The 8,528-nt window shown below is 43.5% G+C and overlaps 1 protein-coding gene across 1 annotated transcript in view; it reads left to right on the forward strand.

The window, feature by feature from the left end:
* LOC121866802 (hornerin-like) overlaps positions 1-8,528 on the forward strand; it is a 96,400-nt gene that overhangs the window by 8,472 nt on the left and 79,400 nt on the right. The window lies entirely within an intron of this gene.

Here is an 8,528-nt window from a genome sequence, read left to right on the forward strand (position 1 = left end):
CAAGAGTCAGGAGGAACTATACTTTAAGTCAGGTCAAAGGTCAAAATAACACTTTTATTTCACCAACTTATTACTACACTTTCTACTTTTTTATGAGTATTTTTTATCAATATTTTCATCCATTTGTGTGTCTTTTATCATTCGCTTAATTAGCCGTTCCTTCAGTCTGCCATCATGCTCACTATTACACCTCTTACATACATTGTTTAGATAATTAATTACATTTCTTCGTCTCTCACCTAACCTAACCAAACCTAACCTAACCTAACCTAACCTAACCTAACCTAACCTAGCCTGACCTAACCTAACCTAACCTAACCTAACCTAACCTAACCTAACCTAACCTAACCTAACCTAACCTAACCTTAACCTTTCCCTCTCTGCTTTCTCCCTCACTGTTACATTGTATCTAGCCTTTAGCGTTAGTCACGTTAGCTCAGCACTCTGTCACTGTACCAGGCAATTTGTCCCTCGAAGCTCAAATATTTACGCAGCCATCGGGGCAATCAAGCAAGTGATGCCTTTCCTCTATCAGCATTGAGATCACAGCACATCCATCCATCCGTCCTCCTAGAGCAACCTCCCTTCAAAGCTCTCTATCTTTTCTTTCCTTACTTCACTTTTCAAACTTCCTCACACACACATATATTATATACAGTATAGATTGTTTTCTTCTGGGAATATTAAAGTGATTAAGCCATTCAGTTTATTTTTTTCTGGTTTAAATAAGTTCAATAGTAATTTTATGAGATTTTGTTTTAAAGGATTTTGAGGTGTTAGGATTTGTTCTATAGATGGTTCTCTTATTTTTTTTTCTGTTTCTCCTTTACTATGTCTCTTATTTTTTTCCATGATCGTCTCCTTTTAAGTCTCCTATCTTATTCTATCCTACTCTTTCTCCGTCTCAATCTTGCTTCCTTTATTTCTCTCCTTTCATCATATCTCTCCCACCTACCCTTTCCCTCTTCTCTCATCTCTTCCACCTACCCTCTCCTCTCATCTCTCCCACCTTCACCTTCCCTCTCCTCCCATCTCTCCCACCTACACCTTCCCTCTCCTCTCATCTCTCCCACCTACACATCTCTTACCCTCTCCCTCTCATCTCTCCCACCTCATCTCATCTCTCCTACCCTCTCCCTCTCATCTCTCCACCACTCTCCCTCACCTCCTTCTTCTCTCATCTCTCCCACCTCTCTCCTCTCATCTCTCTACTCTCTCCTCTCATCTCTCACCCTCATCTCCCACCTACCCCTCCTTCTCCTCTCATCTCTCCCACCTACCCTCTCCCTCTCATCTCTCCCACCTACCCCCTCCTTCTCCTCTCATCTCTCCCACCTACTCTCTCCCTCTCATCTCTCCCACCTACACCTTCCCTCTCCTCTCCTCTCTCCCTCATCCTATAGCGATATGTTACTGTTATAACCGCGACAGTATCGAAGCTTTCCACAGATCATAACCAGTTCCCATCATCTGAGCTGCCTTAGTTACCAAACACCACACACTCTGATTGGCTCTTTCTCTCCAATACGGTGGTGACTGTGTGGTGGTGGTGACTTGTGTGTGGTGATGTGTGTGTGGTTGGTGACGGTGTGTGGTGATGACTGTGTGTGGTGATGACTGTGTGTGGTGATGTGTGTGTGGTGATGTGTGTGTGGTGATGTGTGTGTGGTGATGTGTGTGTGGTGATGACTGTGTGTGGTGATGTGTGTGTGGTGGTGACTGTGTGTGGTGATGACTGTGTGTGATAACTCTGTGTAGTAATGACTCTGTGTGGTAATGACTCTGTGTGGTAGTGACTCTTTGATGATGGCTGTTAACACATCCAAATAAAGGGCTAAGTTAAAACTGCCTCACAGACATGTACATTAGTATAATTACCTGGACACTATTTCATTATGAACTCTTAAACATCATCTTTCAAAAGTATATACAAAGAAAAATACAAACTACGATAAGACCTTCATGTTCTCTGTTAAAATACCAGTTTTAACACCAACATAACCATTTCACTATGTTAAATTATCGACATTCTAACCTAACACCGTAATTGGTTGTTGAATTCAATTAGGTGGATACTTTGTGTTGTGTAATAACTGTGTTTGTGTCGTGTTGACAATTTGTGTTAGATTGTAAATGCTTTTGTGTTTTAGCATAAAGCTTTGAGGGCACACAGCAATTTGTATGATTACGTAGGAATGTGTTGCGTCTGGCTGATCTTTTTAATTACTGGTGTGCCATAGAGGCTAGCCTATGATGTGCAGAGATGGGTGTCTTTGTCTGGTGTACTCATATATATTTATACATGTATATATATGCTTACAAACACACACACACACACACACACACACACACACACACACACACACACACACACACACACACACACACACACACACACACACACACACACACACACACACACACAGTCTGCTGATGTACGACACAATAAACGGGATGAGGTAAAGGGATCAATTAATTATAGAGCCACACACACGCATCTAAACGGCCCTTATTATCATTCCCTGGAGCTTCAACTACAGGCTTCCCAGACCACATTCAAAGGCTTAGATGTTCACTATAGGGCCCAGGGGTGGACTTAAGGGTCCAGGGGTGGACGTACGGGCTCTGAGGCTGCCGTAATGGCCTAGAAGCGACCTTTCATGGTCCCAGAGGAGAACTTAAAGAATCACACCGTATTCAGGGATAAAGAGACGTTATGGGCAGGACCCGAATGCCCAGAAAAGTACCCAAAAGAGACTAAGGGGTGAAAGGCAGACCCAAGGGACCATAAGCAGCAAAGAGAGAGTCTTATAAGAGTCAAAGGGATGAGCGAATTTTATAGGACTAAAGAATGATATAAGGGACAAGTGGTGGTGATATAGGCGGGTCCCGATTATACTAAGGGAAAGGACTTGAATAGACCAGGACAATATGGGTTCCTCTGTAGTCCTGGCGAAAGATGGAAGGATTGAAAAGGAAAAATAACAGTTGGGAAGATGAGAGTCGAGGAGAAGAAAGGGGGTGAAGAAACGGGAGAATATTTAGGGGAAATAGGATAAAGGAAAAAGAGGATATTGGAGGAGAAAGGGGAAGAAGGTATAATATGATGAAAAGGGAAGTATATAGAGAGGATGGTGAAGGGGCAAAGAGGAAGAGGGTGATGAAGAGGAAGAAGGAAGAGGGTATTGAATGGGGGAGAAGAAGAGGGTAATGAAGGGGGAAGAAAATAAAGATACCAATGAGAAAAAATAATAAAAGAGGGATAATGAAGTGAAGCGGGAAAGAAGAAGTGTAGGAGGAGGAAGAGATATAATAAAGAGGGTAGGGGATGAAGGATGGAGAGAAGGCCGAGGGGCGTCTCTTAATGTGTGTGTCGTGATGTGTTAATGTTGTAAGAGTGTGTGGTATAGGATCATATCTGTCTTACTAATACTAATGATGAGTCTTGAGTAAATTCCATATGATGAGTAATGCTGGATGATGAACTTTAGGACGTGAGTATTGACGAAAAAAAAAAATCCGTGAATGAATCGGTAGCCTTGTTGATTCTGGGATGGAATTTATCTAATATCACTAAATGAAGCTTCGATATTCTGAAGCCACGATGGACAGTTCTGTATGATGCATCCCATCGTGTTTGTATTTTTAGATTATTTTTGCTATGTTTAAAAACCCAGAATGACCTAACTGATGGATAATTACCCCAAATGAGGTTTCTTTTTATATTCGTCTCCTAAATATGACATTTAAGTATGATATGAATAATTGGGAACAATATATTCGTTTCGTCTCGGTAAAAAATCTCTGGGAAGTCTGTTCTGTGTGTGTGTGTGTGTGTGTGTGTGTGTGTGTGTGTGTGTGTGTGTGTGTGTGTGTGTGTGTGTGTGTGTGTGTGTGTGTGTGTGTGTGTGTGTGTGTGTAACACTCCCGTTTGTCTTTTTAGAAACATTTATTTCCTGCTACACACATTCTTTATTTTCCTCCTTCACTTTAGTTTACGACACAACCTTTTGGTTTTCTCTCACACACACAAAAAAAAAAATATTGTCAGTTATTTACAGACATACGCTCACACGCCACTACTAAATTACCTGTGAACAAAAACAACATATTATTACATAACTCAATTTGGTCATAGAAATCAATAGCGTTGTCACATATTTCATATCAGGAGAGAGAGAGAGAGAGAGAGAGAGAGAGAGAGAGAGAGAGTGAGTACGGCTTATTAGTGTCAACGGGCGGAGGTATGGGCATCCGGGAAACATTCTATAGCCTACTGGAAGGAAACCAACACCTATATAATTAATCAGCCATGTCACAATCCAATTTAGAGACACGTAACCCTACCCATCTCCTCCTCCTCCTCCCAAGGTCTTACCGGGGGCGTCGAGAGTGTATGGTAGGTGGAGAACTCAAGGGGTAAACCTTTGGCCTATTCTTATGGCTGCTCTTACGTTCATGGTGTTGGTCTATTTAGTTCTATTACAGACGAAGATATTTTTATTATTGTTATTTTTTTTATTTCATCTGTTTTTTATTTTATTGGTATTTTTATAGTAAAATTTACACACTGGTATGAAATTTTATGTGTTAATATAAAAGTCTAATTCGTTTATCAAGTAATCTTGGTCAGAGAAAAACACTAAAATGACACAACACCTGACACACACACACACACACACACACACTTAGATTTACCCCCCCCCCCCTTTAAGTTGGTTGGCTAAAAGCCCTGGGGTGTGGGGCTGCAAACAAGCGCTCGCTCCCACAACCAGAAAAGGCTTTCAGAGTCTGCCATAAACCAACCTGGAGAATGACCTGCTTACTTCAGGTTCAACTTTGATGACCGGAAGACCCTGGAAGAAAACAAACCAACACTAAAACCTTATTTGTAGGGAAACTTGGGAGACTATGGGGAAAAGTATAGAAAAGGGAGTGAAAGAGATGTTTCTTAAGACAAACACAGAGAGTGACAGATTGAGAGACAGGTAGACAAGAGACATGGGACTATATCTCTTTAACTCTCTCTCTCTCTCTCTCTCTCTCTCTCTCTCTCTCTCTCTCTCTCTCTCTCTCTCTCCTCTCTCTCTCTCTCTCTCTCTCTCTCTCTCTCTCTCTCTCTCTCTCTCTCTCCACACACACACTGGGGCAGGTTAAACAGGTAAAATAGTACATCTATCCAAGGTCGTGATACACAAAAAGATGAAGCCAGACACAGTTATTATCACCACTATACTACGCCAGGTGAGTAGGGTGTAGGGCCGGGGTCTCTCACCTGAGGGGGTCTCTCACCTAGGGGGGTGGGATCTCTGTCATTGCCTCACTCGTCGTGCGTCATCACTGTCATCTCGCTTTCCCCCCTTTTAACAAGCTTTCATTTCTCTCCTTTTTTTCCGGTATGTGTTTGGGTTGATGAATCTGTTCTATGTTTATCGTTTAGTTTTAGGCTCTGTATTTGTTTCTGTTTTTAGATTTTTTGTGACGTAGAAGAAAAACTTACACTACCAAACAAACACTACAGACTGCCGGTGGTGTCCCAAGGGTCGTAAACGAGAGAGTCATAAAGAAATTAAAACTTAGTTAGTCATCAGTGGGAAGTTTGACAATAAAATGCCATGAAACGTTAGAGATATAAAGCAGAGACGTGAGCTTTTGTGTAGAGCAGCGTCATGCATTCCTCTCTCTCTCTCTCTCTCTCTCTCTCTCTCTCTCTCTCTCTCTCTCTCTCTACTTTAATGTGGTTGCTCTCTCGTTCCACTCCTTTCTCCTTGATTATTTTATTTATTTTTTGTCTTTCCAAACTTTCGCTTTTATGATCTATCCCCTCCCCCTCCCCCTCCTACCTTTTACCTGTCCCTCCTAATATGACAGGTGTTAGTGCTTTCACCCTTTCAGTTTCTACCTTGAAATACCTCCTCCCCCTCTCTCCCTCCCCCCTCCTCACCAACCACATTCCTCGCTTCAATCTTCCCATCTCTCAGTTGTATCTTCTTTTCCTATCCTTTATTAACAATACCACCTCCATTACTACTGCTACTACTACTACTACTACTACTATTACTACTACTACTACTATTACTGACGTTGCCACTACCAACACCAGTACCACTATTGTCACAACCTCCACCATCACCACTGCCATATTTGCCACCATACCAACTCTTACTATTCCCATCACCACCTCCACTGCCATCACCATTACCATCATTACCATCAGCCATCTCTCGCCTCCCCGCTCCAACTTTACCAGTCCCTACCACTAGTTGCAACTGGCGTCCGTTTAATACCTTTTAAAGTCTATTTACAATCCCTCTTGCCCCTTTACGCTCCGATCACCCTTCTCCGTCCCTTTCCTTTACCGTCTCGCCCCACCTCGCTCTTTTTCCGCCCCCCGTCTCGCCCCCCACCTCGCTCCTTTCCGCCCCACCTCGCTCTGCCCCCATCTCGCCCCACCTCGCTCCTTTCCGCCCCCGTCTCGCCCCTCCTCAGCTTTCCTCCCCGTCTCCGTCTCCTCCTCCCACTGTCCAGAAAACCCAGTTTAGGGTTTTCACGCCCAACTTGACTAAGTGAAGGGCGGTTTTGTTGTGTGTGTGGGCTGAGGGGGCGTAGGGCAGAGTGGAGTAAAAAGTGAAGAGGCGGAGGCGGAGTGAGTAAGGTGTGGGCATGGGGTGGAGGTGAGTAAAGGGGTGAAGGGGGCGGAGGGCGGGTGAGTAAAGGGGTGAAGGGGCGTAGGGCGGGTGAGTACAGGGGTAGGGGTGGTGGTGGAGAGTAAATAAGAGTGAGAGTATAAGACGAATGGGAGACTGAGGAGACGAAGAAGACAGGCACAAGGAGAGGAATTGAAACAGATGAAGAATAAGCAAGAATTATGAGAAAATGTGATAACGAAATCGATACAAAAGATAGATAGGATAATAAGATGATGAAGGAGAGTGTAAGAAGAAGTTCAGTTTTAAGAAGGTTAACCACAAGCCTGGCGCGTTCTGTAGTACCACCAGCCACCACCACCAGCCACCACCACCTTAAACTTTCTCTCTTTCCTCCCAGTACCTCCCTCTCCTCTCACCTCCCTCACCCTTCCCTCAATTCCCAGGGCCCCCCACCCCCTCCCCCCGCTATCACCCTTATGACCTCAAATCCCCCCTTCCCACCTCATCACCCCCTCCACCACCACCACCACCCCCTCCTCCACCACCACCACCACCACCATTACGACTAATAGCGTATCCTTCCCCACCTCCGCCTTTAATTTTCCTATAATCTACCACCGCATCAACACTACAATCATTACTACTACCACTATTACCCCCAAATGCACTATTATCCCCCCCTTCTACTACCACCATCCCTACTACCACCACTCCTTACCTCTACCACCACTTCTTACCTCTACCACCACTCCTTACCTCTACCACCACTCCTTACCTCTACCACCACTCCTTACCTCTACCACCACTCCTTACCTCTACCACCACTCCTTACCTCTACCACCATACTTTATTTATTTTTTCATCTTCCTATTCTTACTTTCATTATTATCCTTACGTTGAGTCCTTGATTTTTTCGACTTAAACCCATTTCTTATTATTTTTAAACCATTTTCTTTATTCCCAAACATACCTTTTCTTTTCTTTTTTTATACGACCTTTTTTTCATCTTATATGTAGTTCCTTGAGTTCTTTTTTATTTACCCTTACACTCTCTATAATTTCTCGTAAACCCTTTTCTTTCTTCCTCTTACAATATCTTCAATCCTCCCGTGTGTAAGTCACTAGAGATTCCTTAATTCTTTTTTATAAACCTTAATAACTTCAAACCTCTCTTATACTTTCTAATTGCCATTTCTAATTAGGCGTCGTCTTCTTCTTCTTCATCTTTTTATACGCTGATTTGGCCGAAGGAGAAATTTCCCTTCCAGCATTGCTTTCCCATCTTTTCCCGCTTACTCATTTTCCCACCGCTACAATTTTTTCCCCCACATTGCCAGTTCCGTTCTTTATCGTCCCTTTCCACCCGCTTGCACCATTCATTACGCCGTGGTCTTTTTACTCTCCATTCCCGCCTTGCCTGTAACCCGTTCATTACAGGGAGGGGGTAATGCACTCGGAAACCAGTGCGTCAGGGAACACTAGGATCGGCTGAGTCAGTTTCCTAGTGCCATCAGCCTGGGCTCTCACGGTAACGATGAGAGACAATGGGTTAATACTCGCCAGCCGGGAGAGACAGATGGAGAGAAACAGCGAGAGAGATAGAACTGTGATTTGATACGTGAGTGGGAGACGTTGGAGATATCTCACAGCTTAGACGGAGAGAGAGAGGGGGGGGGGGTACCACTCGTTAGCAGTCGTGGTCTGTGAGAGATGAATTAACCCCGGTATATCATGCAGCTAAAAATATCAGAAACAATAAAAAAATATAAAACATATTTACCGCCCCTAAAGGCTCGTCACACCGCCCAACATTCCTCTGGACGAGTTTATTCTAAGCGTCTGAGAAAAAAAAAACAAGAAATTGCAAATCAGTTTTAT

This window comes from Homarus americanus, unplaced genomic scaffold (assembly GCF_018991925.1).
Source record: "Homarus americanus isolate GMGI-L3 unplaced genomic scaffold, GMGI_Hamer_2.0 scaffold35864, whole genome shotgun sequence".
NCBI classification, from domain to species: Eukaryota; Metazoa; Arthropoda; class Malacostraca; order Decapoda; family Nephropidae; genus Homarus; species Homarus americanus.